General features: G+C 43.9%; 2 non-coding genes across 2 annotated transcripts; both read right to left on the bottom strand.

Moving 5' to 3' along the window:
- Positions 1-7,110: 7,110 nt before the first annotated feature.
- On the bottom strand, positions 7,111-7,183 carry trnav-cac (transfer RNA valine (anticodon CAC)). Its single transcript has one exon. It is a non-coding gene; the product is annotated as a tRNA-Val (tRNA).
- A 2,155-nt stretch (positions 7,184-9,338) lies between these two features.
- trnav-aac (transfer RNA valine (anticodon AAC)) lies at positions 9,339-9,411 on the bottom strand. Its single transcript has one exon. It is a non-coding gene; the product is annotated as a tRNA-Val (tRNA).
- Positions 9,412-20,161: the final 10,750 nt, after the last annotated feature.

The raw sequence follows: 20,161 nt of genomic DNA, 5'->3' as shown, positions 1-20,161 counted from the left end.
TTTCATACAGGTCTTACCCGCAGCCGTTCTGTATGCGTAAGTCTTAGGACCCCCTGAAACAAACTCCACTATGTGGTCCTGAGGATCTAGTTCGCTCGTTAACTCCCCAAGGTAGTCCCCGAGGGGAGGGACCCAATCCCCTGGCCTGGTGACAAAGATTACAGAGTCAGTATCATGATAGAGCGTGCGTTCCTGCAACTGATCCATTAAGTTGTACAGTTCAAGCCGGGCGTAAGCCGTGGTAACACCCGTCAGCGCTCTCTCTTCATCACTGTGCAGACAAGAGGTAGTTTGATTTTCAGTTTCCACACACGTTCTACACAGAGGGAACATCAATTTTCCCGAACACCAGTAAGGCAACACGGGTAAGAACAGCTCGCGAGGAGGGTACATGGTGACTTTGATCAAACCAAAGTAATGTCCGATTTCGAGAAAGTCACGATAAACAATGGTTGGACGCCCCACCGGGTACATTTTGGTCTTGTTGACATAAGGGTACAGACTGGTGAAATCATAGTAATCTACTCTCTCACCCTCCTTTACCTCATAATGTAAACAGAGGGCGTTGGTACGACCCCCAAATAACGCATCCCGGGGCTCTAGACGTTCAGGAAAGTCCAAGGTTTCCATAAACCGTTGTCCACCCGCTTCCTGTTGCTTCAGGGTCGTCCACTCGTGTTTCCAAATCACCAGCACGTTCAAACCATAGGTGTTTTTTAAAGTTTCAATTCGTTCCTGGAAATCATAGTACATATCACCGCAGAGTTTTTGTGTTACGGGGTTAAAGGTGTTTGGGTCGAAGCACTGAGGACAGCCATGGTAAATACAACCTGCAAACTCATAAGCGGTACGCCGCCCGGACACGTCGCTAAAACCGTCTAAGTAATAAGGCCCCATTTTGACTTCCCCTTGATTTAAAGCATGTCTGATGAAGATGTTATCCCGGGCACTCAGGTATTCCAGCCACTGTATGGAGACAGTCGAAAAGTTCTTTTGTCTAGCACGATAGTTGTCAGAAGTGGTGACCGCTATAGTGTTTTTCTGCAAGAAATTGGACCGATACATTTTCATGCAGAGAGACGCTATGGTCACACTTTGCAAAGGGTCGAGACCCGATGTGTTGATAACCTCGGCGCGGAAACGCACACAGGCTTCTTTAAGGATCACCACATCATTTTTACAATAAGCGGCCATCTCTTCTCGGAAATCAAAAACACCTCCCTTAACCGTATTGTACCATTTAAAGAATTCCTCCCTCTCATGAGACATCATAGTATCAACCCCATAATAAGAGGCGGGCGGGTAGGACCCTCGATAATTTTGAGTGTCCTTAGTATTAAAAAAATGGCAGAACCAACCTTTCTTCTGAGCCTCAAAACCCAGAGCCTTAGGCAAAGCGCTCAATTTCATGGGGAGGAAATTTAACGAGTCTATGTAACGTTAGTTGAAAGCTTCGTCGGTGAAACACATGATCTTGCTACCCTGAGCTATTATTTTTGGGGTCACCCCATTTTCCACCAGATACTTCATCAAAATGTAAGAATCATAACCCTTAGCATTGTGGGCAATAAATGTGTAATTGAGGTATTTTGGACCGCGATACCGCGTAAAGAAATCCCTGACACAACTCTCACCGCTAGCTGACCACTCACGATCCAACATGTCAATACAGTGTATATAATTAGCAACGTGGACCCCGTTTTCTTGCCGGCATTCAAAAGCAAAAAAGACATACCGGTTGTGCGGCGGCTCCTTTTTAACCGGCTGAATAAAGCACTGGTGTTCGGACCCCGGGGTTAAATCAGCATTACAGATCCTGCATCTCGGCTCCAGACATTTGTGTGGTTTAACCTCATGAAAACGGTACTGGAGGCAACACTGCGGGCAATATTTAGTTTGATCACAATAACTCCGTTTTTTAACCCCCTCAGCAGCGGCCCTCTGTACCTTATGCTCGGAAAAACAGAACGCTGAGAGACAAATCCTTAAGCAATCTTTACATCGGATGGTAGGGGCCAAACCCTTACGACATTGCGGATTGAAACAGACGTTACAGTAACCGTCACAGCGGTGCTTAAGCTTATCATTGAAGGCCTTATAACACCAATGACAAACATACGAACAACCCAAAAAAGCCGTCAAACTCTTTATTCCAAAGTAATGACTATCACTTAGGAAGAGAAACAGTGTCTGTGTATGGGTTTCAGGATGTGTCTGAAATTTCACAAATACTTCCTTTACCTCACAACGGTACCACACAACAATTTTTAAAGACAACAACTCCTCAAACTTGGTGATGTCTGAAAAGGCAACCATCTGTTGAGAGTTTAAGCCGGCCCTCTGATGAAGCATTAAAGCCTCTTGCAGAGCTTGGGGTTCAGGCATGTCGGGGCTGAGTAGTTTTATTAAACTGTAAGCAAAACAGAGCTTATTGTCCCCACTGGAACTCACCACTAATTGCCTGAGCTTGGTCCTAATTATGTCGTTCTTCAAGCATTTCGACAGTCTTCTAAGCGCCCCACCCTCAGGGTTACGAACCACATTCATTACCAGAGACAGACTTTCATCAGCTAAGATGGCTGCGTTACTTTGCAATAACGCTTCGATTTTAGCCAGACATCTAAATTATCTCCACTCAGCATTACAGATAGGTTGCTAAACAAATCATCCCCTCTGAGTTCTAACTGTACAACATCTCGAGGTCTGACCCTTTCAGCAACCTGTTCAAGCATTTTCTGCAAGGCCTCGTGTATGTTGACAAATATTTCTGCATAATTGTCACAATTTAAAAGTTCTGCAAAATTAAAACGCTGAATCATTTCAAAATTGTTATAGGCCGGTCTATCTATAATCACGGGATCACTGGTACTCTTGGACACATCATCATTTTGAACAAAGCCTTCACCCCCTACATTCTCACAGAGCATGACCTCCACAGCCTTATCAGTCTCAGAACCCTCCACATTCCGAACACCCCCACTGCTGACATCTACAAAACCCCCTTTTTGAGGAGGCTCATTTAAAGCCTGTAAAAGTCCTTCAAAGATATCCAACCGGTTAATGTCAAGACCCTCCTCTATAGTGATGGCTGCTTCTGCCGCCATCCTGTGTTCTAATTGTCTCAAATCATTTATAATAGGGGCAGAATTTGGTCGGGGTAGCTCCTCCAAAGCCTCCACCATTTCAAACAAATCGGGGTGAACTAGGGGGTGAACCTCTATAAGCGCTACCGGTGGGAGGTGGTTATTTAGATCATTGACCATCTGTAACAGGTCGGGGTTCACCGGTAAGTCTGTTAATTCACATTCTATCGGTGGTAATTGGGGGTTATTTAAATTATTTATCATTTGTAATAGTTCCAGGTTCATTGGGACATCAGAGGAGTTCACAACAGGGCCGGGGATGTTCTCTCGGGAAGGTCTTTTTGGGGCCCTAGCTTGTTCATAATCCTTTAGTTTGTGAGTTCTTTTACCAAGTCAGGACATTTTTTAATTTATTTTTTATTTTTCCAACAACCCACAATAGTAAGGCGTTTTGTGTCTATTAAAACATTAAATACGGTACAATTCGTTAGTAAGGGTATTAATAAGGGTGTTTTGGCTCTCTATCACCAGGTTTTGCCCCACTAACACAAGTCTTTGATTTTGTAACAAAGTATGTAGCAACTCATGCCAACCTTCAGGAAGTAGCTCCGGGGGCTGGTGGCCTGGCTCAGCTTCAAAGGATGGTCGCTCCGGTAAATCTCAGTCGAAGGAGGCAGGGAGCGAGCGTATACTCATGGACGGAGACCAAGAAGGCCTTTGCGGTAACACCCTGGCCAAGCGCAGGGTACTGTTCCGCGTTTCTGTAGCCAAGAAACGGGTCTGGGGGGACGATGTTGAAACCAGGCCGTCGTTGGGTGGTGTGTCAGCCCTGACTGACGGCGACCCCTGAGGTTGTTGGATGCCTGTATTTGTTCCGCCCGACAATGCGGCGGGCTGAATCTGGGGTGTTGAATTACCCCCAGAAGGCTGTGGCCTGAGTAGATGTTGGGGGGTCTCCAAGACCACCGTGGGGGATCCTCTCGGTGATCTCACCGGGGAAGATGTTTGATCCCACTTAGACGGGGTAATTGTCCTCAATAGCTCATCCACAGAATGACTATCCCAAGAGTCTTGGGAAGAATAAAAATATACATTACATTTACATCTTTAAACGGCGACAGAAATCAAACTTAAAACAACATGTCCAGGACATTCAAAACCTTTAGCTTTTTTAGACCTTTGAAAATAGCCTTAGACATTCACTACAACGCCTTATTATTTACAGACAATATATTTATTAGGACTTGATAATAAATGTAAAACAGAGAAGCCGCTGTAAATAAACTGTTTTATTAAATGTTTCTTTAAAAACTGTAATATTGTTAATAAAACACACACACACACAACAACATTTCATTTTTAAACGAACCTTCCAAGTGTAAACGCTTCCTGATCCCGGGACTTCCTGTTTCACAAACGTTTTCACGATCTGTTTAAATATTAAATACAATGAACACCTTCAAGCCTTTTCCTACAACCACTTTAAAACAGAAGTATAATAGCGGGAGATAAGCCAAACAACTTACTAAACCCTTTCGGACGGCTTTACTTCCTAACCAGACGGTATGGCAATCGGTCATTTCTAAACACGTTCCCCAGAAACAAGCCTAGACCTGTCCGGACTTCTAAAGATCTTTCCCAGAACCCCCCGCCCTACAGGAAACGGTCACCCATCGCTTAAATATTAGCCCTCAACGGGCAAACAAAGCCCTTTTAAAAACATTAAAGTTTGAAAGATCTTACTTACCTCCACAGAATAATCATTTCTTATGTTTTTCGGCTGGTTTAGCTTTTTGCACTGCTGTGAAGGTAAGAGACATGTTTAACCTTTAACCACACCGCTTTATAAAAAGCTTTAACCTCTTACAGGCTGCAGACATATACTCACAGCTATCAGATACCGGGGCTGAGGGCCATTGAGATTCTTGAAAGGTTACGGTTCTCGAAGGTAAAACGAAACAAGCCCTCGATGTGGAAGGCCTTTCGTTGTCTCGAACCACGTTTCTTAATACTGTTAGACAGGATAATTTTTTTTAAATTAACAAAACTGGACTCAAACATCTTACAGAAACGTTATACAAACAAACAGGGGTTTAGTTCTTACCCGGTCGGCAGACAGCCTGTCTAGGGACAACCACTTCTCTTGGTCGAGACATTAATCATAGGCCTTTCGATAGTTTCTGTGTAATTAAAGAGACCGGCATTAATATATATTAAAACGTTTTCATAACTCTAATGAGCCGCTTCAAAACCACACACACCCATACATAAGAACCCATGAGCGCAAACACAAAAATCTTACCGTCGTTGTTCCAGATGATCTCCTCAGCGTTGGGAATTAACTCCTGTTGACTGGCTGAAAAATAATTTCACAGAACTTAAAACAGATGTTATAGCCTTATTTACAATACATGCACACAACACGCTCTGAGTCAATGAAAATAATCTGAAGACTTGCCTAAAAACTCGTTTAAATCGAAGTCGCTGATGTTGTTTCCGGACATTGTTGATCTTTAGTCTTAAATCGAAAGGTCAGTATGAGTCTGTCGAGCTGAAGACCAGACCTTCATACTTATACTGATGGCCACATGCCGGATCTGCTTGTAAGGCATTGTTCTGGTCTGGCCTTTGTGCATCAAGACCTATAGTCAACAAACCACTAAGAATATTGCAGGCCTTTATAAGCGCTAAAAAACAACCTGAGCCAAGAAACTAACTATAAAGATCTAAAATAACTAGCGCTTTTACAGTGATTTTTTTTTTTTTTTTAATAGCGATGCTTTGTTTGGTATTAAACAAGTCACAAACTACTCAGAACAGCGTTTATCCCCGCAAAAGAGATATTTGGGTTTATTTTACAAAGCTTATAAATTATATAGGTTAAAAGTATTCTGAATGTTTTGATACCACATGCCATACGTACTGTTGTCTGAGCCCACCCCCGCCACCCATGGTGTGAGTGATTTAGCCTTGAGTGTTGTGATCTATTTAGCATTGAGTGATCAGTTGTTTTTATTTTTTAAACGATTCCTTATCATCAGGGATTGAGACTGCTAAAATACCTTAAAAGCATATCCTTATCTTAAGTCTAACTCTTATGAGCTTTAAGACCCTAGAATGTATTTAAGTAAAACGACTGAACACATTATGTGAGAGATAAAATATAACCACAGCTTTTTTTTTTTTTTTTTACAAAAACAATTAACCTATACACACAAACACCCACACACACACCCTCTTTTTTAATTTTATTTTTAATTAAATTTGAGGGGAGAGACAGAGCCAGATACAGTGTGGATAACATAAGTACCCTATGCAAAACAGGCATTGTTAGGACCTGGGATCATAACAGACAACAGAACTTGTTGATCTTATAAAATGATTGGGCGAGAGAGAGAGAGAGACAGACAGAGACAGTGTGAATATGATAAACGCACTATTCAAAACTGGCATTGTTAAGACCTGGGACCATTACAGACAACAGAACTTGTTGATCTTATAACGGTTTAGATTTACTAAACCATTACATGTATATTTAAAAAAGACCCCCAACCACTACAGGAAGAGCCGACCCATTCACACTCTACAGTTGACCAACAAGAACAACAAGAACAACAGGTTATGGGCGGCCTTGTTGTTCAGGGTTTTATGGGTGTACACTTTCTGACGGATATGACGTAGGAATAATTAAGGAAATAACTCTACCTAAAATCACGCCCCCCAATTATGACGTAGGAATATTAATAAGCTTAGGGCATACGTCATAACAAAATAGGCCGCGCCCATAAAACCCTACTATCTACTCATAAGAGTAACAGCAATGTCGCCGATCCTGCTACGGTCGTATTGTAACAGCAACAACATGTATCGATTTTAAAACTGTCAGTTCCAGCGCCTCGCAAAGCTACCCTTCTGCGATCGTTTGTTCTCAAGGTCAGGATTTCTTGACACTCCGAGGAAGAGAAAACGATGGCCGGCCGCGTTACAGGGACAGATAACACGGCACTAGCACGCGTGCACCGCGGGTTGTTTCCGCCCGGTTTCGAACCAGGGACCTTTCGCGTGTGAGGCGAACGTGATAGCCACTACACTACGGAAACCGACCTGTCCTGGTGTTTCGAATGGCTCCCATCGAAGCCGGCTGGTAAAACGCGCACAGGCGTTTCCCGTGGGCCAGCCTGTGAGATAAAGGTTTCTATTTTCACTGACCTATTTTGCATTGCTCAAGGACACATCAGGACACTTTGGAAACTCTTTCAAAGGAAGAACGCCCTGAGCTATGACAAGACTTACACTTACCCCAACAAGGTGATGCTCAATGGCTTGTTCAAACAGCTGATGCTCGTCTTGTGCCACCATCAGACAATCACAGAGCTATTGTGCCTTCTACACCTTACGGTAGCTTTACTTTAACAATAATAATGACGGCGACCACGACGACAAAAAGAAAAACAAGAACAACAACAACAACAACAAGAACAATAACATCATCATCAGATTTTAATTAAAAGTGGCTACACCAGCGTTTACAATTTCAACCTGTCGACGGACGGACGCTCTGAGTCCAACAATTTCGGGAACTCCAATGAAGGAAAGCCACCTACCGCCTCCGGGGAACCACGAGGGCAAGCAGGACGAAAAGGGCCGGCCCACAGCAGGCTCTTTCCGCCCGGTTTCAAACCGGGGACCTTTCGTGCGTTAGGCGAACGTGATAGCCACTACACTACGGAAACCAACCCGTCCTGGTGTTTCGAATAACTCCTATCGAAGCCGGCTGGTAAAACGCACACAGGCGTTTCCCGTGGGCCAGCCTGTGGGATAAAGGTTTCTATTTTCACTGACCTATTTTGCATTGCTCAAGGGCACATCAGGACACTTTGGAAACTCTTTCAAAGGAAGAACGCCCTGAGCAATGACAAGACTTACACTTACCCCAACAAGGTGATGCTCAATGGCTTGTTCAAACAGCTGCTGCTCGTCTTGTGCCACCATCAGACAATCACAGAGCTATTGTGCCTTCTGCACCTTACGGTAGCAACAAATCTAACTACTGCTTTACTTTAACATTAATAATGACGGCGACTACGACGACAACAAGAACAACAACAACAACAACAACATCAACAAGAACAACAACAACATCATCATCATCAGATTTTAATTAAAAGTGGCTACACCAGCGTTTACAATTTCAACCTGTCGACGGACGGACGCTCTGAGTGCACCGATTTCGGGATACTTCGGAAACTCTTTCAAAGGCAGGACGCCCTGCGATCAGACAGTGCCTGCACTTAGCCCAACAAGGTGATGCTGAATGGCTTGTTCAAACGGCTGGTGGTCTTCCGTCACCACCAGACTATCAGAGCTATTTTGCGCCTTCAACTACATAAGAGTAACAGCAATGTCACCGATCCTGCTACGGTCGTATTGCAACAGCAACGACATGTATCGATTTTAAAAGTGTCAGTTCCAGCGCCTCGCAAAGCTACCCTTCTGCGATCATTTGTTCTCAAGGTCAGGATTTCTTGCCACTCCGAGGAAGAGAAAACGACGGCCGGCCATGGGGCAGAGAGATGAGGACGCGTAACACGGCACTGGCACGCGTGCACCGCGGGTTGTTTCCACCCAGTTTCGAACCAGGGACTTTTCGCGTGTGAGGCGAACATGATAGCCACTACACTACAGAAACCAACCTGTCCTGGGGTTTCGATTGGCTCCCATCGAAGCAGGCTGGTAAAACGCGCACAGGCGTTTCCCGTGGGCCTGCCTGTGAGATAAAGGTTTCTATTTTCACTGACCTATATTGCATTGCTCAAGGGCACATCAGGACACTTTGGAAACTCTTTTAAAGGAAGAATGCCCTGAGCTATGACAAGACTTACACTTACCCCAACAAGGTGATGCTCAATGGCTTGTTCAAACAGCTGCTGCTCGTCTTGTGCCACCATCAGACAATCACAGAGCTATTGTGCCTTCTACACCTTACGGTAGCAACAAATCTAACTACTGCTTTACTTTAACAATAATAATGACGGCGATCACGATGACAACAAGAACAACAACAACAACATCATCATCATCATCATCATCAGATTTTAATTAAAAGTGGCTACACCAGCGTTTACAATTTCAACCTGTCGACGGACGGACGCTCTGAGAGCACCGATTTCGGGCACTCCAATGAAGAAAAGCTACCCACCGCCTCCGGGGAACCACGAGGGCAAACAGGACGAAAAGGGCCGGCCCACAGCAGGCTGTTTCCGCCCGGTTTCGAACCGGGGACCTTTCGCGTGTTAGGCGAACGTGATAACCGCTACACTACGGAAACTGACACCGCCACGTCTTGCTTCAAACGGTTACCGTTGAAGCCTGCTGGTAAAACGGGCTCAGGCATTTCAGGTCGGCTAGACTGTGAGATGGCGTCTGAAGTGCCGCGAAAGGATGCCATTTTCACAGACCTGTTTGGCATTGCTAAAGGGCACATCAGGACACTTCGGAAACTCTTTCAAAGGCAGGACGCCCTGCGCTCTGACAGTGCCTGCACTTAGCCCAACAAGGTGATGCTGAATGGCTTGTTCAAACGGCTGGTGGTCTTCCGTCACCACCAGACTATCAGAGCTATACTGCGCCTTCAACTACATAAGAGTAGATAGTAGGGTTTTTTGGGCGCGGCCTATTTTGTTATGACGTATGCCCTAAGCTTATTAATATTCCTACGTCATAATTGGGGGGCGTGATTTTAGGTAGAGTTATTTCCTTAATTATTCCTACGTCATATCCGTCAGAAAGTGTACACCCATAAAACCCTGAACATCAAGGCCACCCATAAATACCCCCACCCCTCTGAAGGCAACGCCCCGAAACTCTCCTCTCTATTTAAGAACCCGCGCTTCTTTTAGGCAATACCTCTTTAATTCTCAGCATCAGAAACATCCCGCTTCTTCAACATGTCCAGCGACATCAACATGAAACCCCGCAAGAAACAATCCCGGGCAAGGGTTCCTGTACTCACCAATTTGAAGATTGAATGCTCCTGGGTGTTGTTCTGGGGGGCTCGACGGGGTTACCGCTTTAAAAGGGATCCCAGCTATGTTGGAGTGGAGCTTTTTGCTTTGGGAGAGAAGGAGGGTACGTTGGAACCTTTTGAGACGGTAATTGAATACTCTTATGAGGACTGGTTGAAGGTGATGGCCTGGAGAGATCTGGGGCTTGTGGATAAGACTCTAGAAGGCTTGCAAGAGGGTCCAAGAGAATGCGAAATGGAGTCTCCGACTCAGGGTTTTGAAAGGTGTGAATGGGAAAGCTTGCAGAACTACGGTAGAGTGGTGAAGAGTCTATCTCTAACTACAGATCGTAAGGTTTTGTTTAGCAGTACCCTGATTACAAACCCTATTGAAGGGGGTGTGGAGGATCCAGAAAAACAGGTTACTGAAATTATGTTTGACGCCGTGGACTGGCCGTTCTTGAAAGAGGTCATAAACTGTATAAATGATGGTTTTGACATCTTGACCAAATGTTCGCAACTGGATTTGGTTAGAAGGAGAATATGCTGGATTATGGATTATATATCCCCCTTGAATGACGACGACGATGATAAAACAGACGACGTGTGGGGTTTTGGAGGGGGGTCTGACGGCTCAGGGGCTACTCTCTTCTAAGAGGGCGGTGTGTCGTGACGTAGTGAAGAGATAGGATAAAAGGCGCAACAATTCAATCATGGTTGAAAATTAAAGAGAATGTCTTACCTGAAAGCTGCGGACGTCGACAGGCTCTACAGGCCTCTTCAAACCCGGGATCACCCCTGGTTCTATTCCCCAGATTTTGTATACACTCTGGAACCCTTTGACTGCGGTTACTCTCCAAGACCTCAGACCCTGGACTGCTTCTGCAACTGGTTCTGTCATCAACACTCTGCAGCTAACCTGAGAGCGCTATTACACCATGTGCTTGACAGAAAAGTAGCCAACGCGAGCCTTTTCTCTACAGATTTAACCATCGATGAGGATCAACTTTCAAACCTGGAAAAGTTAATGGCTGCTGTAACAAAGACCGGGGGGTACGAACACTGGGATGAAGCGCTCAAGGGGGCCAAGAATGATATTAGGCCATTTCATCAACATCTGTATGACCTTTTACTGAGCATGTTTAATACACCTCTGTTTACTTTTAAAATAGGTCATATTGTTGTTTTATTTACATATGTAACTGAGGTGTGTGCCTACAAGATAAAGAAACAGGTATATTTGTTGATATAGATCAAGTAACCAATCATCTGATTTCTTTTTGTCTGGACCGTAGAAAAAATTGTTGTGTATGTTATACTTTTCTCAAATGTCTAAAAAGGGGTATCTGCTCTCCTGAAGTTGAATAAAAAACCTTGTATAAAAACTTTGCGCATAGTGTGGGTCTGTGTGGTTATTTGACAGAATGACTCGGCAAGCTCCCCAAATGCAGGAACTATACTACAACCCAGCCAAGATTGGGGGTTTGGCGGGTAAGAAGGGTTTTCAAAGAGGACTCGCTGAGGCCGGAGTGAAGGTTAATGATGTGGTTGTTTCAGAATGGTTACGGGAACAAGACGCCTATACCTTACATAAACCTCTCAGGATTAACTTTAAAAGAAACCGCGTATATGCAACTGACATAGACTCACAATGGCAAATGGATCTAGTCGATATGTCAAATTTATCAAAACATAACAATGGTCACAAATTTATGTTGATGTGTATCGATGTGTTATCAAAATATGCCTGGGCTCGCATTCTACATAATAAAACAGGTCGGGCGGTGACAAGGGCCTTTGAGGATATATTGTCCCAGGGTCGATGTCCTAAAAAACTGCAGACTGATAAAGGAAAAGAGTTTCTCAACAGAGAATTTCAGAATCTACTGAAGAGACACAAAATACATCATTTCACCACCGGTAATGAGCTTAAGGCATCGGTAGTGGAGAGGTTTAACCGCACCATAAAGACCAAAATGTGCAGATATTTTACAGCGGTCAACACGTTCAAGTATTTTGATAAAGTTCAGGATTTTATCGATACTTACAACCAAGGGTATCACACCAGTATTAAAATGAAGCCTATAGATGTGGATCAAAGTAATTCTTTTAAGGTCTATAAAAAATTATACGGACCATTTATTAAGAAGGGAAAAACTACTTATAAGTTCAACATCTGTGATGTGGTTCGCGTTTCAAAGCTAAGGAGTACTTTTACAGTTACCAAACAGTTGGCTAGAGACCCCCCCGTGTACCGGTTAAAAGACTATGACGGGGAGAATATAGAAGGAACGTTTTACGAAGCCGAGTTACAAAAAATTATTGTGGGTAAAGACAGTGTATACAGAGTTGAAAAGATATTAGCTGAAAAAACCCAGAACCGGAAAAAATATGTGTTGATGAAATGGCTTGGATGGCCTGAAAAGTTCAATAGTTGGGTCCCGGAACAACAGGTTTGCGATATTCAATCCTTATAACAACATGCCCGCGGGTGTGTTGGGGGCATTACTTTCGATACTCAAGATCGAATCAGGAGGCTTCTACGTGACTCTACCCAGTAACGCCTCTCTCGATATATACCCTAAAAATGAAATATTTGGAATTTGGAAAATCTATAGATCTAAGGGGGTTGTGGGAAGTGGGGTTGGCGGAAATACAGTATCCTTACACTTGGGCTGTTTTACAAGATAAGGATGCCACTTTCGCCATTTTTGATGATGTTAAAAAGAGTCAATGGACATTCACGATACAAGGAGGTTATTATGACAATGTGGATAAAATATTAGATGAGATGCATAAACAGTTCTCAGAAGGCACCCCCAACATCAAGCTATATTACAACCCTATTAAAAACAGAGTGTACAAGGTGTCAAAACCAGGTATTAGCATTCAAACCAGCGGCCAACTGGGGCGTATATTAGGGTTCTATTCTGACACAGAGAGCAAGTTCTCAGAAGTGGTGGGGCTGCTTTTACACTCTTTATGTGTATACGGATATCATAACCCACCAGAGGGTCTGGGATAGTTATGTCCCCCTTTTGAGAAATGTACTTATTAAAGGTAAAAGCAATGACATGGTCACAATTACTTATGACAAACCACACTACGTACCAGTCTCAATGACCCACTTTGACAACATCACGATCGAAGTAAAATCGGATCAGAATATCAACGTACCCTTCCGCTTCGGTAAAGTTAATGTCAAACTACATTTTCGACCCCTGAAACAGTGTGTACATTATTAAAATGGCTACCTCGAGGGGTTATGTAGATCCTAGCGCCTATGTGGATTATTACAAGATGCAAGATGGAACGGCTTGCCCGGTTTTGTAGGAGCCCCCACAATGTATGGCGCCGGTCTAGGAGGACTCTTTCGTGGTCTCTTTAGAATGGCCGTACCCCTGCTTAAGAGAGGCTTTGCTATAGCCAGACCCCACTTGAAATCAGCGGCTAAAAATATTGTTAGTGACGTGTTCACCAATGTTATGAACCGGGCAGCTAGCCATGAGCATCAGGAGGGTTCGGGTCTCATGGTAATGGCGAGGAGGGGGGGTAAAAGAAGAAACAGCATGTGTCCACCAGGGCGACGAAGATCCGTGGCTAACAAAAAACGAAGAATCTCTCATTCTCCAACATATCGTGGAAACACTCGGAGAAGGAAGCAGCACAAGAAAAAACCTGCAAAAAGAAAGTCTCAAAGAAAGAAAAATAGAGCCTCAGGATACATCTTTTAAACATGTCTTTTTTCCACAGTCTATCGGAAGTATGCGTCAAATCAGAACTGGATCTGTTTACAGTTCCATACACTCAAACGAGTATAGATAAGATCATATATGTAGAGATTCCCCCTCTATCTGCAATTTCAAACACGGCCCCTCTGGAGTTTTTTATAGCTGGCAATGGCGAGGATTATATTGATTTGAATAACACATTTATTTTAATGAACTGTAAAGTGACTGATTAGGATGGCGATGCAATCGAGAAGACGGCCATCGCTGGGGTCATCAATTACCCGGTGGCCACCATGTTTTCACAGGTGGATGTGACCCTAAGAGATCGGCTCATTAGTCAAAGCAGCAATACTTACCCCTATAGAGCCATGATGGAGTGTAAACTTAATTATAGTGAGGAGACCCTAAGCAAACAGTTCAGCCCCGGCCTTTTCTTCAAAGACATCTCGGAAGCTATGGACGACAAGGATCCAGAGGGACTCAATAAGGGTTTGCAAAAAAGAACGGCCTCTTCAACAGAAGGGAGGACCTTTGAGCTAATGGGGCATATCCATGCAGACATATTTTTCCAAGAAAAACTCATGCTCAACGGGGTAGACATAAAAATTAAAATGATCCGTAGTAAAAGTGCTTTTTGTCTGATGACCCCTGATACGGAAAAATATAAACTGACCATATTATCGGCCTCGCTGTTTGTGAAAAAAGTGTCCGTCTCCCCGGCGGTTAAACTAGGACACGCGCAGGCGTTAATGACGGCAAACGCCGAGTACCCGATCGAAAGAGTCTATATGAAAGTCCACAGTATCCCCGCAGGGACACGGGTGATGAACCAGGAAAATCTGTTTCTAGGACAGCTCCCAAAACAGGTTATTATAGGTCTTGTGGATAATGATGCATTTACCGGGGTTTACAACAAGAACCCCTTTAACTTTAAACATTATAACGTGGAATTTATAGTATTGTACGTCGATGGTGTGCAGGTTCCATCCAGACCTTTTCAACCTGACTTTGAAAACGGCAATGCGGTTCGTGAATATTACAGTCTAGTACTGGCTAAGGGTCGCCATCTCAAGGATCAAACTCTGCTGATCGATCGCCGGGAATACTGCAGCGGTTACACCCTGTACGGTTTCAACCTGGCCCCTGACGAAGAGTGTGGACAACATTTTTCACTGATGAAGACGGGCAATATGCGTTTGGAGATGCGTTTCAAGCAGCCTCTACCACGCACTGTAAATATGGTCGTGTATGCTGTGTTTGACAACATTATTGAGGTGCATCAGAGGAGAAACGTTCTGTATGATTATTATTAAAATGAACACCAGAGAGCTCAACCACATCATGAATGCCCTGGCCGGCTCACGGAAACTGTTTCAAGGAGTCTACGCCTGCGATCAGCTGCCTAAATTTAAGATCAAGAATTTACCTGCAATGTACATAATCAACACACACCCTAAAAATATGCCCGGAGAACATTGGCTGGTTATTTATCTAAGGGAGGACCAACGTGGTGAATTTTTTGATTCCTATGGAAACCCCCCAGATTTCAGACCTTTCCCTCGGAAGATCAATAACTTTCTGCTCAACAACTGTCAAGAAACCATTTACAGCTGTCGTCAAGTACAAAGTCTTCAGACCTTCACTTGTGGTCAACACTGTGTGTTTTTCTTATATAATAGATCTAAAGGAAGGTCATACCCCGATATTATGGCCTTGTACAGTGAGGATTTAGGCCAAAATGATAAAAAAGTGGCAGAGTTTGTCAGGACACTGTGGACCCCCCCTTATAACACAATGACTTACGACCCTAGCCAGACATGTATACAGATGGGGTGTTCTTGTGAGGATTTTAATAGATGTCATGCGTGTTAAGGTGAAAAAATAATGAAAACAGCCTTTGAATCATTAGTTTTGTTTTTATTCAACACAATTCTTATACAAAGCAGGGGTTATGTTATAAATAAATGTACAACATTTGAAAATAAAAAAAATAAAATAAAAAATTGTTTGTCGGGTCATTATTTACAGGGGAGACAAATAAAAACATGAGATTAATAAGCTTCCCAACGATGGATAGATCCTGAGGATGGTCGCTCAGCACGGTCAGAGTAATGAGATATCGGAGTCAGATCAGGCTCCACCTCTTTACACAGACGGATTTTTTGTCGCGTTTCCTGGTTAGGAACTGTGGATTGGGGCATGTTCAGACAGGCCATCGCCTGTAGGAAAGCATTCCAGCCTACAGGTCGGCGACTATCGGGTACCTTATTAGTGCTAGTGACACTCTTCAACAAATCAAACATGTGTGAACCTTTGATCAGTTGTCCTTTAAAAACAAATTCACCCTGTTCATTCCAAGCCGTTACCCGCGGTTTCTGAACCATTTTGTGCAGGATATATTCTGCATGTCTTTTGCTTCTGGCCGGCATGTTTCTCAAAACATCCGTTACAACATCTCCCTCTGAACTCTCTACAGGTTCGGTCACCGCAACATCTTTATCAACCGTTCCCCCCGCATCAGCCCCAGAACCATTTTCTTGAGAGGCCATGGTTAAAGTTAAAATGTTTTGATCTTTTTCACCCTGTCTAACCAGACGGAGGTAGCGCTGTAACGTGTTGGTATACAACTGGGCTTTGGAATACTGATTTAAATCGGCCCTGGCCTGTATAGCTTTCATTTCAGAGTCCAGGTTGTTTTCGGCCGTTTGTCTAATGGGCTCTGGCCCGACAACATTTTTTCTCAGTTTCTCAAGCTGCTCCTGAGGGATCAAAAACATTTTCTGAGCATATTCCATTATTAACCCACTCTGGAAGCTAGAAGACTGGTTAGGAAAGGCACGGCTATGCTCAACAGCGGTCCTATAAAACCCCCGGTTTGATTAATCTTCTTTCTTTTTCTTTTAATAGAATACTTCTTATTAGCGATGATCTTGATAACCGCTTTTTGTTTTTTGAGTTTAGAATGTTGAGAAGGGGTTAGGGGTATATTACCGCGTAAGATGTTAAAAGCTATTTCACACAGGGTCTCGATCAAATCCGAGGGGGCCCCTGCCAGCACAGCTTTCCTATGGCGCGGGCTCCCCTCAAATAACATTTGCAAAAGCGGCAGATTTCTTTTAATCCGAACAGACATTCTTATTTATTTCCTTTTCTTTAGCACATACACTGCCGGCCAATCGGGCGGGCACAAACCTGTTCTGAGGCGAAAGTCTTCTGGGGTTTGTGCTTTTAAGTCCGCAATCAAGTACCCGTAGGGTTTTTTGGTGGCATCCTCAAATGCCTCCAAAAAGAACTTGGTCTGGTTAGGGTACATTTGACGAGCCAAGACGGTGACCTGTAGTTTATCTCTGGGGTATTTAAAAAGAATTATATAATTGGCATTTAAATTAATAGTGCGGCTTTTTTTACCTTGAAAAAATAGATTTTGAACTAAATAAATAATACTTAAATTCCTATGATGAGTGTACTTTGTGAAAGCTTTTTCCACTTCACTGTTGTCACCGGCCTGCTCCATCAGGTCATCAAGGATCACTAGATTAGTTTGACCGGGCGGGAACAAGTCATCGTCACACAACGAGGCGGGGAGACCTTGCACAAATTTCAGATTATTTTTTTTCGAAGCCAAATCATCGTAGAGAGGTTGCCAGCAAGAGTAACGCCACACTATGTTGTCAAGAGCTTGGGACACGGTTGCGTCCACATCTTCTATGATGTTCTTTATAAGATAGCTCTTCCCCGAATTGGAGGGACCGGCTATAATACAGGAGAAAGGGTGTTGAAGTCTGTTATCAAAACCACCGCTAATATCCATAAGGCAGAGTGGTATAATCAGTCTTCAAGACTCTTTTATTGTACACCACCCTGAACCGTTTGTTTAGTGATCTATTTTCCAACGTGTACCCCTTTTTATTGCGATAGATCTGATTTCCGGCTGTAATAATCTCACGAGGAGGCGCGTCTTTCTCGGTTACAAAACTTTCTACCAGGGTCGTCAGAGACTTGATGTTAATGAGCTTGTTGTTACAATGTTTCAGAGTGAAACCCTTAACTTTCATACAGGTCTTACCCGCAGCCGTTCTGTATGCGTAAGTCTTAGGACCCCCTGAAACAAACTCCACTATGTGGTCCTGAGGATCTAGTTCGCTCGTTAACTCCCCAAGGTAGTCCCCGAGGGGAGGGACCCAATCCCCTGGCCTGGTGACAAAGATTACAGAGTCAGTATCATGATAGAGCGTGCGTTCCTGCAACTGATCCATTAAGTTGTACAGTTCAAGCCGGGCGTAAGCCGTGGTAAAAACCGCTATGAAAACATTAACGTTCCCCTGTTTGGTGGGGAAATCTTTAGGGGCCCTCCACTGGACCTGTGCCACGTGGTCATTTAAGAATTGAAAGTGTGATACTGCATGTTGTTTGGAAAACATAAATTCTATAAACTGTTCAGGGGTTTTAATCAAGGTTGTGTTTAGACGGTAATTTCTTTCCCCAAACTTACCCCACAGATTGTTTAAAATCAGTTTGGACATTTGTCTCTTGGCGGGGTTTACAGTTATGTTCCCCGGCTCTAGACGGATCCCTTCCTTTTCAAAATATTGCTGAACGTATCGCTCTTTGGCCGCGGAGTCAACACACCATGAGGGATAGCCCGATGCCTCCTGTTTCCCTTTCAGATGGGTCATAATGTAATCAGCAAAAAGAGTATCAGGTTTTTCAGAAAAATGCCAAACCTCATACACCTTACCGACTCTGTAACCTTTCTCCACCGCCTTGTCAAGCTCAATGCTACACCAGACACCCGTCAGCGCTCTCTCTTCATCACTGTGCAGACAAGAGGTAGTTTGATTTTCAGTTTCCACACACGTTCTACACAGAGGGAACATCAATTTTCCCGAACACCTGTAAGGCAACACGGGTAAGAACAGCTCGCGAGGAGGGTACATGGTGACTTTGATCAAACCAAAGTAATGTCTGATTTCGAGAAAGTCACGATAAACAATGGTTGGACGCCCCACCGGGTACATTTTGGTCTTGTTGACATAAGGGTACAGACTGGTGAAATCATAGTAATCTACTCTCTCACCCTCCTTTACCTCATAATGTAAACAGAGGGCGTTGGTACGACCCCCAAATAACGCATCCCGGGGCTCTAGACGTTCAGGAAAGTCCAAGGTTTCCATAAACCGTTGTACCCCCGCATCCTGTTGCTTCAGGGTCGTCCACTCGTGTTCCCAAATCACCAGCACGTTCAAACCATAGGTGTTTTTTAAAGTTTCAATTCGTTCCTGGAAATCATAGTACATATCACCGCAGAGTTCTTGTGTTACGGGGTTAAAGGTGTTTGGGTCAAAGCACTGAGGACAGCCATGGTAAATACAACCAGCAAACTCATAAGCGGTACGCCGCCCGGACACGTTGCTAAAACCGTCTAAGTAGTAAGGCCCCATTTTGACTTCCCCTTGATTTAAAGCATGTCTGATGAAGATGTTATCCCGGGCACTCAGGTATTCCAGCCACTGTATGGAGACAGTCGAAAAGTTCTTTTGTCTAGCACGATAGTTGTCAGAAGTGGTGACCGCTATAGTGTTTTTCTGCAAGAAATTGGACCGATACATTTTCATGCAGAGAGACGCTATGGTCACACTTTGCAAAGGGTCGAGACCCGATGTGTTGATAACCTCGGCGCAGAAACGCACACAGGCTTCTTTAAGGATCACCACATCATTTTTACAATAAGCGGCCATCTCTTCTCGGAAATCAAAAACACCTCCCTTAACCGTATTGTACCATTTAAAGAATTCCTCCCTCTCATGAGACATCATAGTATCAACCCCATAATAAGAGGCGGGCGGGTAGGACCCTCGATAATTTTGAGTGTCCTTAGTATTAAAAAAATGGCAGAACCAACCTTTCTTCTGAGCCTCAAAACCCAGAGCCTTAGGCAAAGCGCTCAATTTCATGGGGAGGAAATTTAACGAGTCTATGTAACGTTAGTTGAAAGCTTCGTCGGTGAAACACATGATCTTGCTACCCTGAGCTATTATTTTTGGGGTCACCCCATTTTCCACCAGATACTTCATCAAAATGTAAGAATCATAACCCTTAGCATTGTGGGCAATAAATGTGTAATTGAGGTATTTTGGACCGCGATACCGCGTAATGATTTCCCTGACACAACTCTCACCGCTAGCTGACCACTCACGATCCAACATGTCAATACAGTGTATATAATTAGCAACGTGGACCCCGTTTTCTTGCCGGCATTCAAAAGCAAAAAAGACATACCGGTTGTGCGGCGGCTCCTTTTTAACCGGCTGAATAAAGCACTGGTGTTCGGACCCCGGGGTTAA

Source organism: Amia ocellicauda (assembly GCF_036373705.1).
Source record: "Amia ocellicauda isolate fAmiCal2 chromosome 11 unlocalized genomic scaffold, fAmiCal2.hap1 SUPER_11_unloc_4, whole genome shotgun sequence".
NCBI classification, from domain to species: domain Eukaryota; kingdom Metazoa; phylum Chordata; class Actinopteri; order Amiiformes; family Amiidae; genus Amia; species Amia ocellicauda.
Note: the sequence above shows the minus strand (reverse complement) of the source record. Positions and strands in the feature narration are given on the sequence as shown.